The 11,728-nt window shown below is 37.6% G+C and overlaps 1 non-coding gene across 1 annotated transcript; it reads right to left on the reverse strand.

Moving 5' to 3' along the window:
- Positions 1-11,361: 11,361 nt before the first annotated feature.
- LOC132651656 (U6 spliceosomal RNA) lies at positions 11,362-11,467 on the reverse strand. The gene has a single exon (XR_009589241.1). It is a non-coding gene; the product is annotated as a U6 spliceosomal RNA (small nuclear RNA).
- Positions 11,468-11,728: the final 261 nt, after the last annotated feature.

An 11,728-nucleotide genomic window follows, 5' to 3' on the forward strand; every position in this document is an offset into this window, starting at 1 on the left:
CAAGTAACCCAATTTAAAAAATGGGGAACAGAGCTAAACAGAGAATTCTAGACAGGGTAATATCGAATGGCAGACAAACACTTAAAGAAATGCTCATCCTCATTAGCCATCAGAGAAATGCAATTCAAAACAACCCTGAGATATCACCTTATACCCATCAGAATGGCCAAGATGAAAAACTCAAGTGACAAAACATGCTGGAGAGGTTGTGGAGAAAGGGGAACCTTCCTCCACTGTTGGTGGGAATGTAAACTGGTACAACCACTCTGGAAATCAATCTGGCGCTTTCTCAGACAACTAGGAATAGTGCTTCCTCAAGACCCAGCTATACCACTGCTAGGTATATACCCAAAGTTTGCTCAAGTTCACAAAAGGGATACTTGCTCAACCATATTTATAGCAGCTTTATTTGTAATAGCCAGAACCTGGAGACAACCCAGATGTCCATCAATGGAGGAATGGGTACAGAAATTGTGGTATTTTTGCACAATGGAATACTACTACTCAGCAATCAAAAAGGAGGAAATCATGAAATTTGCAGGCAAATGGTGGGATCTAGAAAAGATCATTCTGAGTGAAATATCCCAGAAGGAAAAAGAAAAACACGGTATATACTCACTTATATAGACCTATAAGATATGATAAACATAATGAAATCTTTACACCTAAAAAAGATAATCAAGAGAGCAGACATGGGGTAAGATGATCAATCCAAGTTTAGAAAGACAGATGGGATGTGCATTGAAAGTATGACAGGAGTCTACTGAGCGCATCTGAAAGACTCTAACTAGCAGTGTTTTCAAAGCAAAGACTCATGACCAAACCATTGGCAGTGTACAGGGAATCATAAGAAAGAAGGGAAGTTAGTATGATGGGGAAAGGATAGGAGCTCCACAAGGACCAAATATATCTGGGCACAGGGTCTTTTCTGAGACTGACATTCAACCAAGGACCATGTATGGATATAACCTAGAACCTCCGCTCAGATGTAGCCTGTGGTGGCTCAGTAACCAATTGGTTTCTCAAAGTGAGGGGAACAAGGACTATTTCTAACAGGAACTCAATGACTGGCTCTTTGACCTCCCCACTCCCAAGAGAGGAGCAGTCCTGTTAGGCCACAGAGGAGGGCTTTGCAGCCAGTCCTGAAAATACCTGATATATCAGATGAATGGGGAGGAGGTCCCCCCCATCAGTGGACTTGGAAAGGGTCACTGTGGAGATGAGGGAGGGGAGAAGGGAGGGATTGGAAGGGAATGAGGGATTGGGACATGGCTGGGATACAGAGTTAATAAAATGTAACTGATAAGAAAAAATAAAATTTAAAAAAAGGGTGAGGAGGACATCACTTATCAAGGAAATATAGAGAGGTTAGACAGGTAGAAGAAGAAGGGTGGGTGAGGCTGGAAGGAGTAGAGGGACTGGGCAGCAGACAGTATACAAGGTGAAAAAATCATAATGAATAAATACATAAAAAAATTGTGATCAAGGTGATAAATTATAGAGCTTTTCAGGACTGATGGCTTCTTCTTGGTGGTGCCATACCAAGGATGAAATTAGTTTTCTTTAAGGGACTTGACACTGAGACTCTGATCATGTTCCAACGAGTATATCAACTATACATACTTTAATTGATGTATTTAAAGAAAAAAAAATTGGTGTGGCACATAGGTAGGAATTTGAACCTGGGAACAATGGAAAAGGTGTGTAATGTAAGTTAATGAAATTCCCACATAATCAATAAAAATAATATATTGACAACTTTTATGAATGACTTTTAACATGAAGAAAATATTCTACTAAATGTGGGCAGAGTTTGACTATGTAAGGTATTCTTTCCAGGAACTTATTATGTAGCAGAGAATCCTACCCATTAACTAGTGATTACCCATCTACCTCAGACCCTTTGGGCACAGGTGATAACTCTTTACAAGCAGTCCTGGCACTATCACTATATTTAAAGTGTTTGTCTGGAGGACACAGCTGCTCTTTTGTCCTAGGGACATAACACAGACTCATTTTTTCTGTTTCGAAGGCCCAGTTTTAACTGTAAACTCTAGTACCAAGAGGGTTCCTAAATGACCATTAAGTAGGATACAGCTGTTGATTAAGCCAGATCAGCCAAGGCAACCCTGCTCATAGAGGGTTAGCAACACTAGTGTTTAACAGCACCAGCTGTCAAAAAATCTCTTACCCTTAAATCTTCTTTTACACTCACTGATTTTTCTGTTTCATGCAAACCAATTCCAGGAATTCTCTGGTTTCCTTCTCTTTTTGCTATGCTTAAAGTCACAATACCCTAAGTAACCCTAGGCCCAGTCTGCATATTATATCAATAAGATTGTAAAGGTTCATTTAGTGAGTATGCAAGTAACTGTTCAGTTCTAAGTCACAACCTAGGAAATTTCAGAGCCAAGACTACAGTAGAAGACTTCCTTGTCATTCAGTACATTCCCACTAATTCCACATTATTTCAAAGATTCCTTATTTAGGATGCTGTCCAGTTCAATAACCATTAAATATTCATTTCCTACCTGTCATTGTCACAGAGGTAAACAGGAGTAAAGTTGTAGGATCTGGATAAAGGAATGAGATAAAACTGTTGGTTTATATAAGAAAAATCACATGTGCACAGGATCAGAGGTACTGGACAATGGAAAAAGTTTGTTTACTTATCTCCTTGGAAACCTCAAGATTCTCTAAGGTGTTGATTGGCTGAGAGGGAGAATGATGTCCTGAAATAGGTGAAAGCCAGTAAGAATTTCGGAGCCAGTTAATAAAAGTCCCAAGTGGATAGCCTGCTTGAGAGAAAGCCTGAGCTGCCTTATATGCCTCATTCTGAACAGCTGAAGGCACATAAACCAGAGAAGTCAGTTCCTGTGTCCAAGAATCTTAATTCAGTGAAGTTGTCACATATTTCTTCCAAGTGGTCATTAATAAATTCATGTGTCCTTGACATGTGACTTTCAAATTATCACAGATTCTATTATATTTGTTAAATGCACAGATATGTCCTCAGTCAGTGAATTAATTACTGGGAAAAATTCCCTGACCAAGACAAATCTTTGAACAAAATGTGTATACTTGGGATATTGTTTATATTTTTACAGAAACCTTCCAGGATGTCATGTCACCCAGCAATCATCTTCTTGTAGTCCTTCAGCAGAACTGAAAGCTTTCATACTTAACCACAACAGGCAGTCAGAGAGAGAGGGAGACAGAGAGAGAAAAAGCTAGAGAAACAGATTCGTACATTGAGAGGAAAACTGACAGAAACAAAGACATAAATTGACAGAGACCTAGAGACAGAGACTCCATTCTGTCTGGTCACTTCAGTTGGTGTATCACCCTCAAAGCACACCCTCCTACAATATAACTCCAATAGGAATTATATTATCTCACATGTCCATATCTTCTAACACTTCCTAGACAATTCCTCCATGGGAACTCCACATATAAATAGATTAGCTTCAAGGGGACATTGCAATTCAAATTACCAGGAATTGGATGAAGATGGAGGTATTTCTAGGCTAAAAGAACATAGTTATCCTGCCATTTTATAATTCAGTACAATGATTAAAGTCCCAGCACTTTCACAGTTCTAAAGAACAGGACTATAATCTCCTTCAAGAAAATGTGGAATATTTCCATAACAGAATATTATTCAGCTAAGAAAATGACATCATGATATTTATTGGAAAATGGTTGAAACCAGGAAAATCATTCTGGGTGAAGTAACTAAAATGAAGACAGACAAAGAAGGTATGTATTGATTTTTTAGGAGGTCTCCTAATAGTAGGGGATAAAGTTCCAATAGACCATCTATGGTGAACAAACCACTCTTCCACTAGGGGAATTAGGTGGCAGGGAATTGACTTTTTGAGCCAAAGTATCCTATGGAAATTTTCAAACAAAACAGGCTGTTTTCATTAAAATATGTTGCTCTCTGCCCTCAACTGATTGATCATTGCCATGTTCTTAGATTCACAGAGATGCTTCCATCTGCATCAAATGTGATTGCATACAGACACCCACAGTCCAATAGTATGCACAGAGAGACCTTAAAAAACCCAGATCTAAATGGGATTTTCCTATGAAATTCTCCCTTCCCTCAGAGCTCTGGGAAGCCTGTAGAAAAGGAGGAGAGGTGTCATGAGTAGAAGGAATTGAGGATACAAGGAGAACAATGCCCTGAAAATCAGACTGCAGAGGAAGATGATGCAGCCAGCCTTTATGAGGACTGATAAGCTAGGTTCAGATATAAGAGTGAGGAGGCCCTCCTTTATCAGGGAACTAAAAAAAAGGAATAGAGATAGAAGAATGACCATGGGTGGGACTGGAAGGAGGAGAGGGAGGTGGCAGGAGAGGGGATACAAAGTGAACCATTTATAATAAATAAATACATAAGAAAAACTGTGATCATGTTGATGAAGGACAGATTTCTTTAGGACAGATAGCTTCTTCAGGATGGTACCAGGGTACAGCAAGGGACTTGGCACTGAGATCTGATCATGTTCCAAAGGGTATATCAACAACGCATACTTCATTGATGTATTTTAAAGATAAAGAATAGTTATTGTGACATATGTGTAGGGATTTGTGTTTAAAAGATAAATAATAGTTATTGTGACATATGGGTAGGGATTTGAACCAGGGAGCAATGAAAAAGGAGCGTAATGGATATTCTATGAAATTCTCCCATAATCAGTTAAAATATGTTGATGACTATTACAATGACTTTTAACATGGAGAAAAGATTCTGCTAAAGGAGGGCAGAATTTGACATTTTAGGGCATGCTTTCCAGGAATTCATCATGTAGCAAAGAATTCTAGGCATAAGCTAGTGGTTATCAGCTACCTCAGATCCTGTGGGCTCAGGTGGCACTTCTGAACAGGCAGTCTTGGCACTAACACTATGTTTAGAGAGTTTGACTGGAGGACCACAGCAAGAAACACAGCTGCTCTTGTGTCTTAGGCATATAACAGAGAACCATTTTTCTGTCCTTAAGACTCAGTTTTAACTGTAAACCCCAGGACCAGGAGAGTTCCAGTCTCACCACCAAGTAGGACACAACTGCCAATCCACACAGGTCAGACAATAAAGTCCTACTCATAGATGGTTGGCAACACTAGTGTGGAACATCATCAGCTGTCAAATAATTTATTACCCCTCAGTTCTCCATTTCATGAATCAATCTTTCTCTGTTTCAGCCAAACCAGTCCGAGGAATTGTGTAGATTTGTTCTTTTTTCCCTCCTCTTAAAGACTAAATAGACCAGAGAACCCTCGACCCTCTCAGCCTATTATATCAATAAAAATGTGAAGGTACATTTAGAGAGTACAGAAGTAACTGCTCAGTTCAAAGGCACAACCTAGGAAATTTCAGATCCAAGACTACAATTGGAAATCACCTTGTCATTAGGTACATTTCCCTTAATCCCACATCACTTTGAAGCTTCTCTACTTAGGATGCTGTCCAATTAAATAAATATTAAAATTTCATTTCCACATGACATTGACACAGAGGTAAAGAGTAGTAAACATGTGGGATATGGATAAAGGGATGAGATAAAGGCTTGTTGAGTTTCACAAGAAAAAGTGACATATGCATAGGATCAGAGATACTGGAATCTGAGGGAAGTTTGTTTACTCATCTCAATGGAAACCTCAAGATTCTCTCTGGTGCTGATTGGCTGAGATGAATAATGATGTCATGCAACATGTGAAAGCCAGTAAGAGTTTCAGGAGCCACTTATTAAGGGGCCAAGAGGATAGTGGGCTTAAAAAAAGGCTGAGCAGGCCTACATGTCTCAGCTGAAAGCACAAACCCATAGATGACAGTTCCTGTGTCCAAGACTCTTAGTTCAGGGAAAGGATCACTTTTTTATTTTTTACTCCTTTTTTATTTTTTTAATTTTAATTTTTATTAATTATACTTTATTCACTTTTTCTCCTCCCATAAACACCTACCTCCACCACTCTTAATCCCAAGTTCCCTCCTCAGTCTCGATGCATGCCCCTCCTCAAGTCCACTGATAATGGAGGTCTTCCTCTCTACCTTCTGAACCTAGTCTATCAAATGTCAACAGGAGTGGCTGAATTGTCATCTTATGTGGCCTGGGAAGGTTGCTCCCCCATCAAAGAGCAGGCCAATCATGTAGCAAATAATTCTAGGCATGAACTAGTGGTTACCCAGCAACCTCAGATCCCATCAGCTCAGGTGGCACTTCTGAACAGGCAGTCTTGGCATGAACTGAGGTGTTCATGTCAGAGGCTGTCCTGGTTTCCATTACTATGGAACCCACTTGTCACTGAACTGCCATGGGCTACATCTGTGCAGGGGTTCTAGTTTATCTCAATGCATGGTACTTTGTTGGAGTGTGGGCCTCAGGAATGAATGCTGTGCTCAATTTTTTTGGTTCTGTTACTCTTCTTGTGGAGCTCCTGTCCTCTCCAGGTCTTAATATTCCCCACTTCTTTCATTAGATTCCATGCACCCTGCCAAATAGTTGGCCATAAGTATCAGCAACTGCTTTGATAGTCTGCAGGGCAGAGCCTTTCAGAGGCCCTCTCTAGCTGACTTCTAACTTTTTCCCTGTTTTCTCCTTCTGATATCTAACCTCTTTGCCTTTCAGGATGGGGACTGAGCATTTCAGCCATAGTCCTAACTCTTGAATAGTTTCTCTAGGTCTAGAGATATTACTAGGTTTATCCTATATTTTATGTCTACAGGAGTGTGTACATACTGTATTCATCTTTCTGCTTCTGGGATAGCTCACTCAGGATGAACCTTTCCAGTTCCCACTATTTACCTGCAAATCTCATGATTTCCTAGTTGTTGTTTTTTTTTATTATTGTTGAGTAATATTCCATTGTATACATGTATCCCAATATCTGTATTCATTTTTCAGCTGAGGGACATATGGGTTGTTTCCATATCCTGTCTATTACAAATGAAGCTGCTACAATCTTGGTTGAGCAAATAACTTTATTTTGTACTTGAGCCTCTTTTGGATATATGCCTAGGAGAGGTATAGCTGGATTTGAGGAAGCACTATTCCTAGTTGTCTGAGAAATCCCCAGATTGATTTCCAGAGTGGTTTTACAAGTTTACATTCCCACCAGCAATGGAAGAGGGTTCCCATTTCTCCACATCCTTTCCAACATGTGCTGTCATTTGAGTTTTTAATCTTGGCCATTCTGATAGGTGTAAGGTGAAATTTCAGGGTCATTTCAATTTGTACTTCCCTGGTGGCTAATAATGTGGAACATTTAAGTGTTTCTCTGCCATTTGATATTCCTCTATCATGAATTCTGTGTTTAGCTCTGTTCCCCATTTTTAATTGGATTATTGATTTGTTGCTTTTCAACTTCTTTAGTTCTTTATATATACTGGATAATATCACTCTGTCACATAGAGGGTTGGTGAAGATTCTTTCCCAATTTGAAAGAATTTTTGTTTTGATTACTATGTCTTTTGATTAACAGAAGCTTTTCAGTTTAATGAGGTTCCATTTATTGTTGCTCTTAGATCCAGTGCTTTTTGATGTTCTGTCCATGAAGTTGTCTCCTGTGCCAATGAGTTCAAGAATATTCCCCACATTATTTTCTAACTGATATAATATGTCTGATTTTATGTTGAAATCTTTGATCCACTTGGACTTTAGTTTTGTGCAGGCTGATAAGTTTGGATCTATTTGAACTTTTCTACATGCAGACATACAGTTAGACCAGAACCATCTGTTGAATATGCTATCTTTTTTTTTCCATTGTATAATTTTGGAATCTCTGTCTAAACACAGGCATCCATAAGTGTATGGGTTTATTTCTGGGTCTTCTATTTGGTTCCATTGATCCACCATTCACTTTCTATGGTTTTTATTACTGTTGCTCTATCTTGCAGCATGAGATCAGGGATGTAGAAATCTCCAGATGATCTTTTATTGTTGCACATTGTTTTAGCAATTCTGGGTTTCCTTTTTTTTTCCATATGAAGTTTAGAATTTTTTTTCAATTCTTTTGTAAATGATTTTGTTGTTAATTTAATGGGAATTGCATTTAATCGTTAGATTGGTTTGGGTAAGATAGTCATTTTTACTATGTTAATCCTGCCAAGCCATGAGCATGGGAAATTTTTCCATCTCTAATATCTTCTTGTAATTCTTTCTTCAGAGTCTTGAAATTTTTTACATACAAGCCTTTGACTTGCTTGGTTAGGGTTACACAAAGGTACTTTATGGTTTTTGTGGCTTTTGTGAAGGGTGTTTTTTTCCCTAATTTCTTTCTCAGCCCATTTGTCCTTTGTACACAGAAAAGCTATTTATTTATTTTTTGAGTTAATTTTGTATCTTGCCATTTTGCTGAAGGAGTTTATCAGCCACAGGTGTACCTGGTAGAATTTTTGTGGTAAATCAGGTATACTATCATATCATCTGCAAATAGTGATAATTTGAAATCTTCCTTTCTAATTTATATCCAATTGATTTGCTTCAATTATCTTATTGCTCTAGCAAGCACTTCCAGAAGATATGTTGTAGAGATAAAGAGAGAGTGGGCAGCCATGCTTTGTCCCTGATTTCAGTGGGATTGCTTTAAGTTTTTCTATATGTATTTTTATGTGGGCTGTAGGCATGCTTTATATTGCCTTAACTATGTTTAGATATTTGTCTTGTAACCCTGATCTCTCCATTGCTTTAAACAAATATGTGTTCAATTTTATCAAATGCTTTTTCAGCATCTAAAGAGATTATCATGTTTTTTTTCTCTCATTATTTTTAATATGGTGGATCACACTGATGGATTTGCATGTAGTGAACCACCCCTGCATACCTGGGATGAAGCCTACTTGGTCATAATGGATGATAGCTTTGATTTGTTCTTTTATTTGGGTTGCAACTATTTTGTTGCATGTTTTTGCATCAATGTTCATAAGCTAGATTGGCCTGAAATTCTTTTTTTTTTTTTGTTGGGTCTTTGTGAGGTTTAGATTCCAAGGTGACTGTGGCTTAACAGAATGAGTTTGATAGTGTTCCTTCTGTTTCTATTTTGTGGAATAGTTTGAAGAAAACTGGAGTTAGCTCTACTTTGATGATCAGGTAGAATTCTGTGTTGAAACAATCTGGTTTTGGGCTTTTTAGGGATGGAATACTTTTGTTGACCACTTCTATTTTCTTAGGGGATATAGGATTATTTAATTTATTTACCTGGTCTTGATTCAGCTTTGGTAAGTGCAATCGATTAAGAAAATTCTCCATTTCTTTTAGATTTTCAAATTTTGTGGCATACAGACTTTTGAAGTAAGTCCTAATGATTGTTTGAATTTCTTCAGTGTCTGTAGTTATGTCCCCTTTTCAATTCTGATTTTGTTGATTTAGAGGGCGTCTCTCTGCCTTTTAGTTAGTTTGATTAAATGTGTTTCCATCTTGTTGATTTTGTCAAAGAACTAGCTCTTGGTTTCATTGATTCTTTGAAATGTTTTATTTGTTTCTAATTGATCTGTGTTTTGATTATTTCCCATTGTCTATTCCTTTTTGGTTTGTCTGCTTCTCTTTTTACTATTTTTTTTAGGTGAGCTATTAAGTTGCTTGAATGAGATGTCTCGAATGTCTACTTGAAGGCTCTTAGTGCTGTGAAATTTCCCATTAGCAGTGCTTTCATTTTGTCCCATAAGTTTGGGTATGTTGTGCCTTCATTTTCATTGAAGTCTAGGAAGACTTTAATTGCTTTCTTTATTTTTTTCCCTGACCCAGGTGTCATTTAGTAGCAACTTGTTCAGTTTCCGTATGTGCATAGGCTTTTTGCTATTTCTTTTGATGTTGAGGGCTAGCTTTATTCCATGGTGATCAGGTAAGATACAAGGGAGTATTTCAATCTTGTTGTATCTTTTGAGGTTTTGCTTCGTGATGACCCATATCATCTATTTTGGAGAAGGTTCCATGAGATTCTGAGAAGAATGTAAATTCTTTTGTGTTTGGTTGTAGTGTCTGTTAGGTCCATTTGATTCATGACCTCTGGTAGAGACATTGTTTCCTTGTTTAATTTCTGTTTTGTTGACCTGTCCTTTGTCAAGAGTGGGATTTTGAAATCTCCCACTATTAATGTGTGGGTATCTATGTGTGGTTTATGTTTTATCAATATTACTTTTATAAATATGGGTACCCTTGTATTTGGGGCATAGATGTTCAGGATTATGATGTCTTCCTGGTGGAACTTTTCCTTGATGAGTATGAGGTATCCTTGCCCATCTTTTTTGTTAAATTTGGTTGAAAGTCTATTTTACCAGATATTACAATGGCTACTCCTGCTTGCTTCTTGGGTCCATTTGCTTGGAAAACCATCTTCTAGTTCTTCACCCTCAGGTAATATCTATCTTTGTGACTTAGGTATGTTTCTTGTATGCAACAGATTTCTGGGTCTTGTTTAAACACCATTCTGTTTGTCTTTTTTTTTTTTTTTTTTTTTTGGAGATTTGAGTCCATTGATGTTGAGGGAGACTAATGACCAGTGGCTATTAGATTCTTTGATTTTGATGTTGGCTGTGGTAGTAAGTTTGTGTGCTTGGTTGATTTTTATTTTACTGTAATGAGGTTAATTATTTCCTGTCTTTTCCTGAAAGTAGCTACTTTTCTTGGGTTGAATTTTCCTTCTAGTGTCTTCTGTAACACTGGATTTGTGTGTAGGTATTGTTGAAATTTGTTTTTTGTCACTGAATATCTTGTTGTCTCAGTCTATCTATGAGAACTGAGAGTTTTGCTGGATATAATAGCCTGGGCTGATTTATCTGTTCTCTTAGGGCATGCATTATTATCTTCCAGGACCTTCTGGCTTTCATAGTCTCTGTTGAGAAATCAGGTGTGATTCTGATGGGTTTGCCATTATATGTTACTTGGCCCTTTTCCCTTACAGTTTTTAGTATTTTTTTTCTTCTGTATACTTACTGTTATCATTATTATGTGATAGAAGATTTTCATTTTTTGAACTAATTTGTTGGGTCTTCTGTAAAGGTCTTGTATTCTTCTTATTGGCCTCTCCTTTAAGTTAGGGAAATTTTCTTCTGTGATTTTGTTGAAAATATATCTGGGCTTTGGAGGAGGGAATCTTCTTTTTCCTCTATTTCTATTATTCTTAGGTTTTGTCTTTTTATGTTGTCTTGAATTTCTTGAATGTCTGTGTCAGGAATTTTTTAGATTTAACCTTTTCTTTTGCAGATACATTGTTTTCTTCCATTGTATCTTCAACACCTTAGATTCTTGTTTCCATCTCTTGTAGTCTGTTGGTTATGTTTACCTCTGTAGTTCCTATTTTCTTCCCTAAGTTCTTTCTCTCCACAATTTCCTCCATTTGTGTTTTATTAATTTCTCAAAAAAAAACTGCAAACTTTTCAGGAATTTGTGTGTCATCTAGTGGAGAGGCCATGCTAATACTCTCTGAGTCATTCCAATTTTATGATATGTGATGCCAAAGCAAGCACCACATATTTCTTTCAAGTGATCATTAATAAATTCATGTGTCCTTGACTTGTGAGTTTCACATTATCACAGATTCCATTATTATTTGTTAAATGCACAGGTATGACTGCAGCCATTGAATTATTTTTGATAAAAATGATCATTGTCAGGGGGAACTGTAGAGAGCTGTGGAATGCTGTGCCTTAAAGATGGAGCTGGTTTCCGCCTTCCACCTTCCCGATGGTGAGTGCTCTCTGTCATGAACAATTCCACATTTGGCTAAG

Source organism: Meriones unguiculatus, assembly GCF_030254825.1.
Source record: "Meriones unguiculatus strain TT.TT164.6M chromosome Y unlocalized genomic scaffold, Bangor_MerUng_6.1 ChrY_unordered_Scaffold_23, whole genome shotgun sequence".
NCBI classification, from domain to species: domain Eukaryota; kingdom Metazoa; phylum Chordata; class Mammalia; order Rodentia; family Muridae; genus Meriones; species Meriones unguiculatus.